This window comes from Bombina bombina, chromosome 6 (genome assembly GCF_027579735.1).
Source record: "Bombina bombina isolate aBomBom1 chromosome 6, aBomBom1.pri, whole genome shotgun sequence".
NCBI classification, from domain to species: Eukaryota; Metazoa; Chordata; class Amphibia; order Anura; family Bombinatoridae; genus Bombina; species Bombina bombina.
This window is the reverse complement of record NC_069504.1, coordinates 624,335,043-624,352,122: the sequence shown is the minus strand read 5'-3', so window position 1 is coordinate 624,352,122 and position 17,080 is coordinate 624,335,043.

Sequence of the window (17,080 nt, the reverse complement as noted above, 5' to 3'; positions counted from 1 at the left end):
CTCCATATATGATTGTGAGGCCTTACTGCATAGTGCTATGCTGGTTACAAATTTGGAGACCTAGTGGGAGTGTGCTTCAGTTTACTAAGCCCTGGGAAAGCATGCATTACTAGGTGTGGCAATGGGTCTTATGCATATGTTTGCCTGATGCCTGGCCAGTGTTTGTTCCAATTTGTAGTCAATTTTTTTTTTTTTTTTTTTTTACAGATTCTAGACTCTGCGGCAGGGAGTTTGATCACCATATGCATGTGGGATAGGCAGCGATCGCAGTGTTTTTATTTATAGTCCCAGTTGTAATGTCCTTGTGGGTTGTGGCAGGAATATTTACTGATGCATACTCTCGAGGTATCGGCCGCTTCTTCCCCCAGATGATGGATTGAGGTGGTTGTGTCAGATGTCTTCCTAAGGGTTGCCGGTCACGGAGCTTCTGGGGTTCTTGTGCGCCGGTAACTTGCAGCTATTTGGGTTGCGGTCGGCGGTATGGGTGGGTCTTTTCTCCTCTTCTCAAGGTTTGTTGTTGGTTTGTGGGTTTAAGGGTTTACGTGCCTGTTTTGAGCACCTTTGCTACCAAGGGGCCTAGGAGCTCTATCTCTGTGCTGCCATCGGCCAATCATTATTTTTTTATAATTTCCATTCTTTCTAATGTTTGTTTGTCAACTTAAATTCTTTCATCAGGGTAGTTTTTTTGCCATTAAGGATTTATTTATTTTTTAATAGTAAATAAATGTATATATATGTGTGTGTGTGTGTGTGAATGTGAGTACTGTGTGTGAGCAGTCTGTGTGAATAGTGTGTGTGTGAGAAACTGAGGTCACTTAGCAACCATGAAGCTGTTCTGTGACAATCTGCAAACCAAAATCTAAATATTATATTATACCAGCAGTTATCATTATAAGTATTCTGTATTATGATTGCAAGTTCAGAAGATCATAATACATTTGTGTTTTTTTTTATGTTTTTCAATAACAGTAAAGAGTATTCGGGCAGCAAACAATGGCCTAGTTTCCATTGAAGTGGTAAAGTTTGAAAACTGGTGGTAAAAATATTTATCTCCATTAAATTCTAGAATATGAGCCAAAAAAATTGAGCCGTAAGCTACTGAAGTGGCCGACAACTAAAAGTAGTTTATGGCTCCATTTTAGAACCAGGTTTCCATTGAAATATTTTGCGCATTGTGTGCAGTAGCTCTTTTCGTGTAGGTGTAAGTTAACGTTGTGTTAACATTGTGTTAACGTTTCCATCCGACGTCAGATTTCTTGTAAATCAATTAGTTGCTATGGCAACCCGCCCTTACATTATAAAATGTACGTTTAACATCTGTGCTCGTTACCTGCGTTTATCTCTAAAGAGAAACAAAAACAAAGATACACTTATTTATAATACATAATTTTAACTATAAGCAAATACTATTTTTTTGATAATAACGTTCAACTTTATTAATATATGCAATATGTATTGCTGCCCTAGGCATAGGTCTAGTTTGAATTTTGTAGATATGTGCTTGCATATCTTTTTATATATAAATACATATTGATATTTCCTTAAGAACATAAGTGCAAATATTACTATACATGGGACAATAAATATTACACATTACATTTTTTTCTACATTGAAACACTTGCATTATTTGCAAGGTTTAAAATTTTAATTGGAAATAGGTCTCAAAAAGCTAATTTTTCCTTTTTTTACACCTAGTTAAGCTGGGTGTCATTTTTTTCAATTTGCAATTCAGTGGAAATAAAACCTAAAAAGGAAACATTACATTTACTAAAGGAAAAATGAAAAACATTGGCCTAGTTTCCACTGAGGTGGTAAATTATGGAAACTTGTAATAAAAACATTTATCTCCATTAAAGTCTATGGATAATTGATTATTTTACCTCCAGTTTCCAAATTTTACCACCTCAATGGAAACTAGGCCATTGTGTGTATGTGGTGTGTAATTTTTGTAGTGTCCATGTGTGTGTACTGTATAGGTTAATATGTGCATAGTCTGAATTGTCTGACTTCCACACAGGTGCATGTATGTGTATATATATATATATATATATATATATATATACTGTATGTATATATATATATATATATACTGTGTATATATATATATATATATATATATATATATATATATATATATATATATATATATATATATATATATATATAGGCAACAAAGTAGCAGTCTCTGTGTAAATAAGCCAGGAGAGTTTGAGTTCCTTTTATTGAGAACATACGTTATAAAGTGTGGTAAGCTTTTCTTAAAGGGACAGTCAAATAAAACTTTCATGTTTCAAATAGGGCATGTAATTTTAAACAACTTTCCAATTTACTTTTATTGCCAATTTTGCTTTGTTCTCTTGGTATTCTTAGTTGAAAGCTAAACCTAGCAGGTTCATATGCTAATTTCTTAGACCTTGAAGGCCACCTCTAATCTAAATGCATTTTGATAGTTTTTCACCACTAGAGGGCATTAGTTCACGTGTTTCATAAAGATAACATTGAGCTCATGCATGTTAATTTACCATGGAAACAGCTCTGATTGGCTAAAATGCAAGTCTGTCAAAAGAACTGAAATAAGGGGGCAGTCTGCTGAGGCTTAGATACAAGGTAATTACAGAGGTAAAACGTGTATAATTATAACTGTGTTGGTTATGCAAAACTAGGGAATTGGTAATTAAGGTATTATCTATCTTTTAAAACAACAACAATTCTGGTGTTGACTGTCCCTTTAAATTATACTGCTGTGATCTTGGGATATGTTCACAAATATGTTACCAGACCTGTGAGATCCACAACAGTGGGGCTCAGAGAGAGTTGATATTACGGGGAGATCCAATATAAGGCTATTACACACATACAGTCTGTGATTCTGTTGGGATATATATATTTATATATATATATATATATATATATATATATATATATATATATATATATATATATATATATACACACAGTATCGCACAAAAGTGAGTACACGCCTCACATTTTTGTTAATATTTTATAATATCTTTTCATGTGACAACACTGAAAAAATGACACTTTGCTACAATGTAAAGTAGTGAGTGTACAGCCTGTATAACAGTGTACATTTGCTGTCCCCTCAAAATAACTCAACACACAGCCATTAATATATAAACCGTTGGCAAAAAAGTAACTACACCCCTAAGTGGAAATGTCCAAAGTGTCAATATTTTGTTTGGCCACCATTATTTTCCAGCACTGCATTAACCCTCTTGGGCATGGAGTTCACCAGAGCTTCACAGGTTGCCACTGGAGTCCTCTTCCACTCCGTAATGATGACATCACAGAGCTGGTGGATGTTAGAGAACTTGTGCTCCCCCACCTTCCGTTTGAGGATACCCCACAGATGCTCAATAGTGTTTAGGTCTGGAGACATGCTTGGCCAGTCCATCACCTTTACCCTCAGCTTCTTTAGCAAGGCGGTGGTTGTCTTGGGGGGGTGTTTGTGGTTGTTGTTATGTTGGAATACTGCCCTGCGGCCCAGTCTCCGAAGGGAGGGGACCATGCTCTGCTTCAGTGTGTCTCAGTACATGTTGGAATTGATGGTTCTGTCAATGAACTATAGCTCCCCAGTGCCGGCAGCACTCATGCAGGCCCAGACCATGAAACTCCCACTACCATGCTTGACTGTAGGCAAGACACACTTGTTTTTGTTTTTGTACTCCTCACCTGGTTGCCGCCACACATGCTTGACACCATCTGAACCTAATAAGTTTATCTTAGTCTCATCGGACAACAGGACATGGTTCCAGTAATCCATGTCCTTAGTCTGCTTGTCTTCAGTAAACTGTTTGCAGGCTTTCTTGTGCATCACCTTTAGAAGAGACTTCCTTCTGGGATGACAACCATGCAGACCAATCTGATGCAGTGTGCAGCGTATGGTCTGAGCACTGACAGACTGACCCCCCACCCCTTCAACCTCTGCAGCAAAGCTGGCAGAAATCATACGTATATTTCCCAAAGACTACCTCTATATATGATGCTGAGCACGTGCACTAAACTTCTTTGGTTAACCATGGTGAGGCCTATTCTTAGTGGAACATGTCCTGTGAAACCACTGTATGGTCTTGCCCACTATGCTGCAGCTCAGTTTCAGGGTCTTGGCAATCTTCTTATAGCATAGGCCAGCTTTATGTAGAGCAACAATTCTTTTTTTCGGATCCTCAGAGAGTTCTTTGCCATGAGGTGCCATGTTGAACTTCTAGTTACCAGTATGAGAGAGAGTGAGAGCGATAATGCCAAATTTAACACACCTGTTCTCCAATCACCCCTGAGACCTTGTAACACTAATGAGTTACATGACACCGGGGACGGAAAATGGCTAATTGGGCCCAATTTGGACATTTACACTTAGGGGTGTACTCACTTTTGTTGACGACGGTTTAGACATTAATGGCTGTGTTGACAAAAAAAATACAATTGGTGGAAAAGACCCACCAAATTGCAAAATAATACATTTGTAGCACTCTTAATTCCTATTGCTTCGGAATAAAGTATTATCAAATGTATTGTTTGGTGTAACTTTTTTCCACGGACATATTAAAACTTAAATCCTTTTATTAGTATATTTAAAAATGGGTAGGAATATAAAAACAACAAACCAGAACAATGTCACTAATGATATACCGCTCTTGAAACAATATGTGGTTGGCTGTCATATTACTTGATACCTTAATACAATATCACACTACACACTATAACACAATAGATCACTGTGTTATACTATAGATTGGTATTTGGTAGTACTGATACGGTATAATATAGGCTGTATTGTATTATTATTCCCACAGCAGATAGAATATATAGAGCAATTTGTTTGCGTTTGGCTTAATCTGATAATTGTATCCACAGTCACAAAAAAGTTTAAATGCAACACTTGCTAGGAAAGTATACAACTAGCAACTGTGCTGCAACATTTAATGAGTAACCAATGATTTAGCAACATATGTATCAAGCATTCATTAAAATTAATTGTGCTAACGTGTATTGTTGTTAATGTGGAAAGCTGTGGCAGATGTCCGTAGACACCTAACTTATTATATCTCAAGCTCCAATGCTTGAATATTACAATCTCAGCTGCAGTAAAGTGCTAAACGCTAAATGGTAAATGGTAATGCTGTATTACTCGGTCAGGGTTAAATAAGATTAGTACTATGCCCAGTCGATGCAATGACCAACTGCTATTGGTAATTGTAACCACTGCCTTGCAATCTATTGTAAGCGATTCCACATACATACTCTCTATCATTAACGTGGGAATGAGCTCCCAAATAAATTATTATACGGCCAAGCAAATATGTGTGTTGTCCAATATTGCTCAAGGACTATAGCGGATATTACAATAACATATTATGGACATGTCCTGGATTAAATTAAAACAAAATCAAGAGCCCCACAACTCTCCCTCCCGCCCTTGACATGTTTCGCCTGAGTGGCTTTTTCAAAAGGGTCTGCTGTGGGAATAATAATACAACAATACAGCCTATATTATACCGTATCAGTACTACCAAATACCAATCTATGGTATAACACAGTGATCTATTGTATTATAGTGTGTAGTGTGATATTGTATTAAGGCATCAAGTAATAAGACAGCCAAGCTCATATTTTTTCAAGAGCGGTATATCATTGGTGACATTGTTCTGGTTTGTTGTTTTTATATTCCTACCCATTTTTAAATATACTAATAACAGTAGTTATGTTTTAATATAAGTATGTAGAAAAAAGGTACACCAAACACTACATTTAATAATACTTTATTCAGAAGCAATAGGAATTAAGAGTGCTACAAGTGTATTCTTTTGCAATTTGGTGGGTCTTTTCCACCAATTGTATTTTTTTTGTCAATATTTTACATAATACACAGCACCTATCAGCCAAATTAATAATAGATGTTCGATCATACTAAAAAGATTGAAATAAAATGTATTATAGCTGACTATCATTCCTAAGGTGGTGCCATTGGTCTTGTCCTGTCCCTTAACATTAATGGCTATGTGTTGAGTTATTTTGAATGGACAGCAAATTTACACTGTTATACAGGCTGTACACTCACTACTTTACATTGTAGCAAAGTGTCATTTCTTCAGTGTTATATAATTAACATAACAACAGTGTTATATAATAAAATAATGCGAGGGGTGTACTAACTATTGTGAGATACTGTGTATATATATATATATATATATATATATCCTATATAATAAAAGGCCAAGTGTGTTTGTCCGAAGCTGTCATGCGCAGTAGAGACTGCGTGCTAGGACAAACACACCTGGCCTTCCAACTGACCTGGCGTCGTTTGGTGGAGTGGGCATGGCTGGGCGGGTGCGTAGTGGGAGTGGCTGGGTGGGTGCAACGTGGGTATGGCCGGGCATGGTGTGGGCGTGGCCAGGCATGGCACGGGCGGGGCTGAGCGTGGACAGATGCCAAGAGACAGAGAGCGCTAAAGAGGGGGGATAGATAGAGCAGAAGAGGGTGGATAGAGAGAGCAGAAGAGGGGGGATAGAGAGAGGGAGGGATAGCAAAAGAGAGAGGGAGAGAGAGAGACGGCAAAAGAGAGAGGGGGAGAGAGACAGCAAAAGAGAGGGGGGAGAGAGACAGCAAAAGAGAGGAGGGAGAGAGACAGCAAAAGAGAGGAGGGAGAGAGACAGCAAAAGAGAGGGGGGAGAGAGACAGCAAAAGTGAGGGAGAGAGACAGCAAAAGAGAGGGGGGAGAGAGCACAAAAGAGAGGGGGAAGAGTGCACAAAAGAGAGGGGGGAGAGTGCACAAAAGAGAGGGGGAGAGTGCGCAAAAGAGAGGGGGGAGGGATAATATTTGTTGTAATATTTGTTGTTTTTAATAAATCTAAACTATTATTTGCATTTTAGAACACAAACAACAAACCAAAGAAACAGGCAGAAGAGATTGTGACGTAAAAGATAGGGAAAGTTTTTTATTTTTTAAAATTCAATTTTTAAAATATTAATTAAAAATATTAATTAAAAGCTAAGGCTGTGAGTTGTGCAGGGTCATGGGCTATGCACCCAGTCCGGGTTGTGAATGCAGTCAATTTCTGTATTTTGTATGTGGATATTATAAAGGGCCTTAGTCACCCTTGTTTGTATCTCAGTGTGTTTGGTTGAAGGCATGCATTGTGTGGCTGTAGGTTAGGGACCCAGGGAGGAAGTGACCTTGAAATGGTCCTGAGCCTATCAACCTTTGACCGAATGCTGTAACTAACTTCCAATTTGCTTTTAATCTTGCTGTGTGCTTGCAAGAGAGTGCCAGAAATTCTATGTGTTGCATTCATTATTTTGCATTGTAATTTTTCTTATGGGCATTGCACACAGGATTGTCTGGGGTTAACTGCCAACTAAAAGCACCCATGAGTGTGAGTTTTGTTTTGCATATATGTGCTTGTGTTATAAGTAAATATATGTTATATGTAAATACATACTGATATTTCTATAAGAACATAATTGCAACTATTCCTGTACATTGGAAAACAATAAATATTACATATTACAATAATTTTCGACATTAGAACACTTGCATTATTTGCGAGTTTTAAAATTTCAAAGGGAAATAGGTCTCAAAAAGTTCAATTTTCCTCTTTTACACCTAGTTGAGCTGGGTGTAATTTTTCTCAATGTATTGACAGTCTCTGACAGTGTATTAATGGTTTACGCTTTCATTGGAAACCTGATATAAGTTATCACTTAATCGCTTCTAATACTTTATATGGGACGCAAAAATATTTTTGGCAGCTGGACCCTGGCTGCCGATATTGAGGTATAACGCACCATTGAAAGCAGTCGATAAACAAAATTGCTTCCTAAAAACAGTTTGCGATCTTGCGCAAACCTAATTACGGCTCAATGGAAAGAGCCCTATTCCTCTTATGATTGGCTTACCTGATGTGTTCCGCTGGCTGCCAGTAGTGCATTGCTGCTCTTTCAATAAAGAATGCCAAGAGAATTAAACAAAATTGATAATAGAAGTAACTTGGAAAGTTGTTCAAAAATGTATGTTCTATACAAATAATAAAAGAAAAATGTTGGGTTTCATATTCCATTAATTTGGATGTAAGCCTGAGCTTGGTGGAGAATGCTGAGCTAGTTAGCGGTTATACAGTGTTCTTTTAATCGTATAGCTTCTCAATATATGCACTGAATTTTCCTCACTTACTGCAGCTTCCCAGGGTTGCATATATCCATAAAATATCCATGAAATTCCAAGAAGTTGATGGAGATATCACATTTTTTTAGACAAAAATAAAGGGCAAATGCATCAGGTCAACAGTCTTCCCCACAGTACAAGAACATCCTACATGTTTTTATTCCTGGAGTACATTACTTCATCAGTGATATTTTAATTCAGATGTATTTATATCCCTATATTATATCTACTCTGACATTACCCAACTATACTCTTGTTGGTGGTGTCTGCTTTGTAGTTTGGCAGGTCCTGGTATAGTAATATTAGTTGGATGATTTATATTTTGTGCATTTGAATTTTTCTTTTGTATATTCCAGGCTTCTTTATAGTCATAGGATCTTTTTAAAATAATTTTAGTGTTTTGTTATTGTAGAAATTGTCCTAAGTTATTGAGTTCTTTTGATCAGATACTATTAAAAAACTGTGTATATTCTACTTCAAAAAGTGTTAAATTATCTTGTTATAATAGGGATTTATTTCTCCATACCATTCTTTTTTTTTTCTTTGTAAATGGACATTCAAGGGAAAATTGAAAAGCACATTAGTAGCGCTACGGAATTTTGTGGCACTATATAAATAATAATAATAATGCAGTGTACTATTTTAGTGATAGGAGAGTGCAACTGCATGTGTAGTTTGAGGCAGCTCAGGGTGTTCAAGGTGCTGTTTATTGTGTCAGCAACAATGCAATAGGCATCACTGCTGGCTTACTGAGCAGCCAAAAACTGGGAATTTGCATGCACCTGACCTATGGTTGTATGCTCCACAGGTTCCATGCACAGGAAAAGCTATTACTAAAATACTGGAAGCTTTTAACAAAGCATTTTTTGCTTAAAGGCACACATATAAGCACATACTTTTAAAGGGACGAAAACCCCAACATTTTCTTTTGTGATTGGGATAGAACATACAATTTTAATGAACTTTCCAATTTGCATCTATTACCAAATTTGCTTAATTTTGTTGTTATCCTTTGCTGAAGGAACATTAGCAGCTAGCTGAAAACATCTAGCTAGCCAGTCACAAGAGACTAGGGGGCCGATTTATTAAGGGCCAAATGGCCCCTGATGCAGTGGTGATACGCTACAGCGTATCATGTTGGCCAAACATTGGTAAATCGGCCCCAATGTGTGCTCTGACTAGTGAAGGTAGGATACGTAGGATATTATTTTTCAACAAGGGATACCAAGAGAACAAAGTGAATTTAAAAGTGTCTTAAAATGGCATGCTCTATCTGAATCATGCAAGTTTAAAAGGACAGGAAACCCCAAAACATTCTTTTTTTTTTCTTATATTTTTATTGTTTCAGAAAGAAAAAAGTGTACATTATAATGTGTTACATAAAGTTTGAATCAACATACATGTACAATTGTTTACATTGCAATTTGTAACAAAACACATTAAAACAATCAAAATGGTACCTGACCATGAATTTCAAGCTAATAAAATCTTCATTTAAAATATTGCAAAGTACAATATCTATCTATTCCCTATGTCTCCAAACCAAATTAGGGTAATGCATATGAGTGATGAGATATTCAATGCTACCGGGTATTGTTCCCTTATTCAAATAAAAGAAGCAGCAGTGTCAGCCCAAGATAATGTATTATGCCATTCTCCAAGCTTGCTGGGGGAGGGGGGTTAGCTATATTTATTAGTTTCAAATGTATGTTTATTATCAAATAAGCCTCATTCTCTTGTTATCCTTTGCTGAAGGAACAGCATTGCACTACTGGCAGCTAACTGATGTGTGAACAAATCTAGTTTGCCAAATAGTCAGAGATAAATGTATGCAGGAACCAATCATCAGCTAGCTCCCACTAGTGTAGAATATGTGTGTACTAATTTTCAACAATATATTCCAAGGGAATAAAGCACATTTGAAAATAGAAGTGATTTTAAAAGTGTCTTAAAATTGCATGCTCTATCTGATTCTTGCAAATTTAATTTTGACTTTCCTATCCCTTTAATTTTGACTTCCCTATTGTTTTAAATAACTTTTAAATTGTCTTATGTTATTAAATTTGCTTTACTCTCTTAGTATACTTTGTTGAAAAAAACAGCAATGCACTACTGGGAGCTAGCTGAACACATCAGGTAAGCCAATGGCAAGAGGCATATATGTGCAGCCACCAATCAGCAGCTAGCTTCCAGCAGTACATTGCTGTTCCTGAGCCTACCTAGTTATGTTTTTCAACAAATGATACCAAGAGTATGAAGCAAATTAGATAATAGAAGTACTTGAATCTAGTAGTATTTGTGCAAAACATGCTTGAGCATTACATACACATGTAGAATGAGTTTAATTCATTTGGAAGCTTGGTAATAAAACCAACTTCCCGCCTTTAATAATCTTTTATTGAGGTTTTTATAGAGTTCAACAGATAACAATCATCTTTAGACAATAGGTACAGATATATATGTCATATCCAACTCATTAGAATATAGAGCTCAGGAGTGTCTGCGTTAATCAGAAAGTAAAAGGTTATCTGAGGAAGGCGAGGCTTAATAGCAGGAAGCATGATCATACACTACAGCGATCTCATGTATCAAGCATAAAGTTGGATATGTAGAAATTAAACCTAATTTTTAGTAAATGGTGAAATAGTAATAACATATGCTCTTTAAACTTATAGCTTATCTGGATTGTACATTCTCTGACATGAGCTAATAACAGAAAGTGATGTAAAAGGAAAACACCCGTCATAGCTTAAAGAAAAGTTTGAGCGGTTAATTTTGCTATGAAGTAAATATGGTTTAAACACCAAAAACAAAAAGCAAAAATATTTTGCGCTACGATTTGCTTAAATCTCAAGACTGCGCTTATAAGCAGTATCAAATCCAAAGATATGAATACTAGCAATTGAATGGCAATAATAAAGACAGGATAGTGTCCCAATGTGAAAGGGTTAAATGTTCCACAGGGTAAAAAGTTTTCCTGTAGTGTTCACAGGAACAAACAGAGTATCTCTAAGGAACTGCAGATATTGCACCTCGATCCAGACGTAAGCGAACAAACAGAACCTCCAAAAATTCTTAATCACTTCTTCCAGTCAGTTCTTCATTCGTATGCTGCCCTCATTTACACTGAGCTCTTCTTCTCAGTGGTGTATGGACATATAGAACAAGGAGATAAAAAACAGAGCACAAGAACGAATCAAGTGTAGTTTATTAACAACAAGCCAATGCGCACATTAAAAACACACTTACTATAATGTGCATAAAATCAAGCCTGTAGTATCAGAGAACCAGCATGTGCAACGAAGAGAGGAATCCCCATCACGGAGTGCCGCTAACTGGCGTCTCTTGATCCCACAAGTGACTACTGACCCATGACCTCAGGACGCTCCACGATGGGTCTAGACAAAACAGGTGATCGGTGTACCTCTACGTGTTTTTCCCGGATCACCGCCGGGCTTTTTCAAGAGTAAGATACTGAATATTCTAGCAACACCTACCTACCCTATTTATAGCAGCATTTCTTAAACCTGCCCCATTGAGGGAGGCACATGCAGGTATTCCTATGCTTGGTGTTGCCAATACTTAAAAAGTGATACTGAATTAATAAGCATTACTTTGATACAAAAAAAACTATTACAAGGTTAAAAAGTGAACCGGCAAACCCTATTTGGCTTATACTTTGATGTTTACCACTAATAGGCCAGCAAATGTCAAAGTCATATTAGACCATTTGGATTATCATAATAAAAATAACAGTTCACATTTAGGAAACTGGAGACATTCTGGATCTACAAAATGAAATGCTTACATCCCAATGGTCTTTATATAGCTATAGACATTGCAGCTCATATGTGATAGGTAGGATAGCAATTGGATTAACTAACTGTAACTTGAGAGGGTATGGCTGAGTGGCATTGGATATCACATAATTTAATATCTCATTTAGCTAATATTTACTATGAATTGATTTGGCTACACTGTGAATGACACTAAAGTGGGTGATATGAACCCCCTTAGTTCTAAAACACAGATTTGTAGAACAAAAAAATAGACACTTGTAAACCCAGGATGTCTGAATTATCCACTTCAAATGAAGCCTGTATAAGGAGTTTTAAGTATCTGAAGGAGTATTCGCTCAGTCTGAAGTGATCGTTGAAGCTAGCTGAATCTCAGAGGATGTAGCTCTTATCATCTAGGTGTTAAATTGCCCTATACTGAGTTCAAATATATGAAGCTCAAACTTACATCTCAATGGAAAATAGCAGGACTTTTTAAGTTGTAAGTTGGAAGCATCAAAACTTTAAAATTCAATTTAAAGTACAACTTATGTCTAATTTTCAATTATGGTGTTCCTCATTATTGTATAAATGTATTTTTGTGGATGTGAGAGAAATGCCTAACAGTGACATATTGGTAGTTCTTTTAAATCCTTTCATAGAAAATGTGATTTTTAAATGCAGTTTCTTCAAATACCTCATGTTTAGTATGAAAATACTCAGATTAAATAGTATTAAATAGTCCCATATATGTGGACCAGATGAATGTATTAATATCAGAAAATAGTGAGTATATTAAATATACATTTAAATAAATATGAGAATATCTGTAATTTCTGTAGCACTTTAATAGTGAAACATTTTTTCTGTCTGCTGCCCCCTAATGGACTAAAACTGTTATAACAGCCAAACCGGTTGACTGTTAAAACCCATACATTCCCAGTAAACCAATGAAATGTTCAGCACTGATAAGGGCGTATCCGAATATTCACAAATGATTACAGAATAGAGGTGGACTTATCAGTTGATAAAAGCCTCATGCAAGAGGAATAAAGGGTATTTTGCTGGAATGTTGACTTACTGACAACCTGCTGCCTTTGGAACACAGTCTCTATAAGTAAAATTTGGCTAACCTTTCTTTATCCATAATTGCAATACCTTTCATATGAGGAGGACGGATTTATCTGAAAAAGCTGAACCTTCAAATTGGGTATGTCGTAATGTATGGCAGTGGTTATCATTTAATATTTTAAACAAATACATTCATTGTTGATACAGTTTAATTGAAGCTGTTGATTTAAAGGGATATTTGGTATTTTAAATGTATATTCATAGTCCAGTGTAATTTAGAACTAGTCATATCAGTGCTAAGTAATTTATTTGCTAAAAAGGATTTTGCACTCCAGATTTATAAGTCAATTTTATTATTGTGAAGACTCTTAGAATTGCACATAAATTGGTTATTGTGGTTAAATCTCTGGTTGTGGTAAATTAAGCGCTGTAAGTTTGTAATCCATATTAAGCATTGAATTAGAGTTTTTGGCTAATTATAAGTTGTTCTAGTAGAATTAATTTGGGGTATTTTAATGTGATTCATTATGAGTAAGGTTAATTTTTAGAGGTGCATTTTATGATCTGCTTTGTGTAAAATAATTGTAAGAGAATAAGCATGTATAATTGGTTCATAATCTAGTTTCTACATAAATATAATTCACAGTATCTATAAAGGTAACTAATCTAGAATTATGGAATAAATATTGATTTCAATAAATATATTGTTACATATATACATTTTATTGGTTGGCAACTGCTGAGATAATATATACAACATTTTATTTGAGGTGACTGCTAAGATAAAAATAAATAATAATTTTGTAACCTAGTCATATACTAACATATAATTTGCAGGCCCTGCTGGGATTATTATCTTTATCACATTGATATTACATATTTTGTAGTAAATTAAAAAAAATATTATCTAGAAAAACAATAAAAAATTAATATTTCAAAATTAAATATTTAAATTGTATTAGTGTTTTAATTTAACCAAATACTAAGCCAGAATAATAATGTCTGTTACTAGAAGTGAATCAAATGAATCTATACTCAGTATTGAAATAGGTCCCCAAGATTTGCCCCTCACTAAAGGCGACATCCTTAAAATGGACGCTATAGGCCACATTAAAAATAAATGTAAGATTGCGGGTGATTTAAATGATTATAATAATATGCTTGAAATTAAGGCCAAAAATATTGCTACTGATAATGGAAGGTGGAATGAAAAAAGTGAGTTTGCTGCTCCTAAGAGTAAAGGGTGATCTGGGTCTGTACACTGGTTTGTAGCATAGTTTTGATAATTTGCTAAGTATATTGATATAAGTAGAAATATGTAAATTGATATATGCTGCAATGAACCCGGATGTCCAATAGATGGTGCTCTTTACATATATAATTCTGATCCCATTAGCACCTACAGCTGGGCTGTGGCCCATAACTTAGCTATTTTTGTGGTGATAGTAGGAGATTATAATTTTGTAACTCTGCTACCTTGCAGAACAAGATTAAGATATCATGCGAAGGATATAGCTTAATTTAATGCCAAGGTAATTTTGGAGTGGATTAATACACAGTTGTAATTTGTGTAAAGATAGGTATCAAGTTATCAAGTTATCTAAGCTACCAAGCTGCAAGTAAAATCTGGATACTCAGGCTAGGTCCTGACTTCTGTAATATTTATCAAGTTAAGTCATTTAATGTTTGTCAATGTGAGTAGCGCTGTAGGTATCCCAGGACTCAAGTTTTGTGTCTACAGAGTCATAACACTCTGATTAACATTTTGTTACCCTGTTTCATAACACTCTGATTAACATTTTGTTACCCTGTTTCACTTGGTTTGTTTTTTTCGGCACCTTGCTACACATGTATAAGTTTTTGTTCACATACCACAACGTATGTAAGATTGGAACCATTGGTTCCTTCTCTCCACACTTCACTTTTTCAGTCATTTTTGTTCATCTATTTTATTTATTCTTTCCATTCTTTTTCTCTTTCTCTTGCACTATTGTCATGGGCAGCCAACACTAGATTTGTTTTATGCACATTTACACACTTAACGTGATTGTTTTATCTCCATATGGAAAAGTTTGTACTACACTCTAAGTCTAATTCGCCAATAATGACGCCTAAACACAAAGATAAAAAAGCTAAACAGGTTGATACGAGTATAGAGAGTGGTAATGACCATCCTGTTGGTACCTCATATAATACAAAGCTATTACAACAGATTTCTGAATTATTTATGCCTCAATTTGAATTACTTAAACAGGACATTGTCAGTCTCTCGAGCGAGGTGAGGCTATTCGCAACAAGAATGGCGGAGCTCGAGGCAAGAGTTTCGGACATAGAGGACCGAACTAATACACAAGAGCACTCTAACTTAACACACAGTAGTCAAATTACTACATTACAAACAAGATTGGAAGAGCTAGAGGACAGGGCCCGCCATAACAAGGGTTGTGGGCCTCCCAGAAACAACAGAGTTCCAGTATTTACTGTCTCTTCCAGTTCTCTTCCAAACTTCCTCAACTACTTGGACTAATCACAGATGGTACGCCAATACAGGTAGAAAGAGCCCACAGAGTGGGTCCAATTTGTAGTAACCCAGATGGTACTCACCGAGCAAGATCAGTACTTATAACATTTTTAAATTTCCAAGACAAGAATAATAATAACACTTTATTGATTGGTCAGCAGAAAATTTTAATCTTCCAAGATTTTTCTGCGGAAACGCTGACTAAGGGGAGAGAAATGTCACCTTTTTGCTTTTTATTAAGGCAAATTTAAATGCAAGATTGCTATACCCAGCTAAAATAACTCTTGAAAAAGAGGGCAATCTAATAACACTTAACAGTAGGGTGAAAGCTCATGAATGTTGCTCCAAATACCAATTAGATTGACATATACAGATTGAAATTTTTAACATGTACTATTACACTCGGAGTTCCCAGATTGTTAGGCTATGCCTGAGACTCGACCGTTGCCTGGGAGTGTGGGGGGGGGGGTGAGGGGTTTTCTTTTTACAGCCATATATGTGTTTTGATTTTTATTTCTTTTTACTTTTATCCACTTTTTTGGGACTCTTTACTCCTCTGGTTTAAATGTCAGATAAATTAAAATTAGTTTCCTGGAATGTTGGGGGCATCTCGCCCCCAATTAAGAGTAAACTTATTATAAAGGAGCTTGGGAAACATAGGCCTGATATTGCATTTATTCAAGAGACACATCTTAAACTGCATGAAACATCTGAATTGAAATCAAAGTGGGTAGGAGAAATCTTTGCAACAACATATGACAAAAGGAAAAGAGGAGTTGCCATTTTGATTAACAAACAACTTTCTTATCAAATGATATTACAGGAATTGGATACAGAAGGAAGATTCCAAATATTAGAACTACTGATTAACAAATGTCAATTTATCCTGTGCAATATTTATGGCCCAAACTCCTTGGATAGAGGATTCTGGGATAAGTTAAGTTTGAAGTTACTCCAATTCATTGGCAGGAATATTATCTTGCCTGGAGATTTGAATATGGCATTCGCTCCTGCTTTGGATAGGTCTCATTTTTCTCAAGTGTCTAGGTATAACAGGGAAGCTAAGGTATTACAAAATTTCTGCTATAAATTATCAATAAAAGACATTTGGAGACTACAACACCCAGATAGTAATGAGTATACATGCAAATCTAAGACTTTCAAGTATTTTCTAGAATGTATTATTTTTTAATATCCAGTAATATGTTGGGTCTAGAGATTAAGGCAGATATCGGGGATATTATCATTTCGGACCATGCCATTATTATACTGGAGATTAATGCTATTTGTTCACAAAGCCAGTATTTAATAAATAATCTTAAAGGGACACTGAACCCAAATTTTTTCTTTCATGATTCAGATAGAGCATGCAATTTTAAGCCACTTTCTAATTTATTCCTATTATCAATTTTTCTTCTTTCTCTTGCTATCTTTATTTTAAAAAGAAGACATCTAAGCTTTTTTTTTTATTCAGAACTCTGGACAGCACTTTTTTATTGGTGGATGAGTTTATCCACCAATCAGCAAGA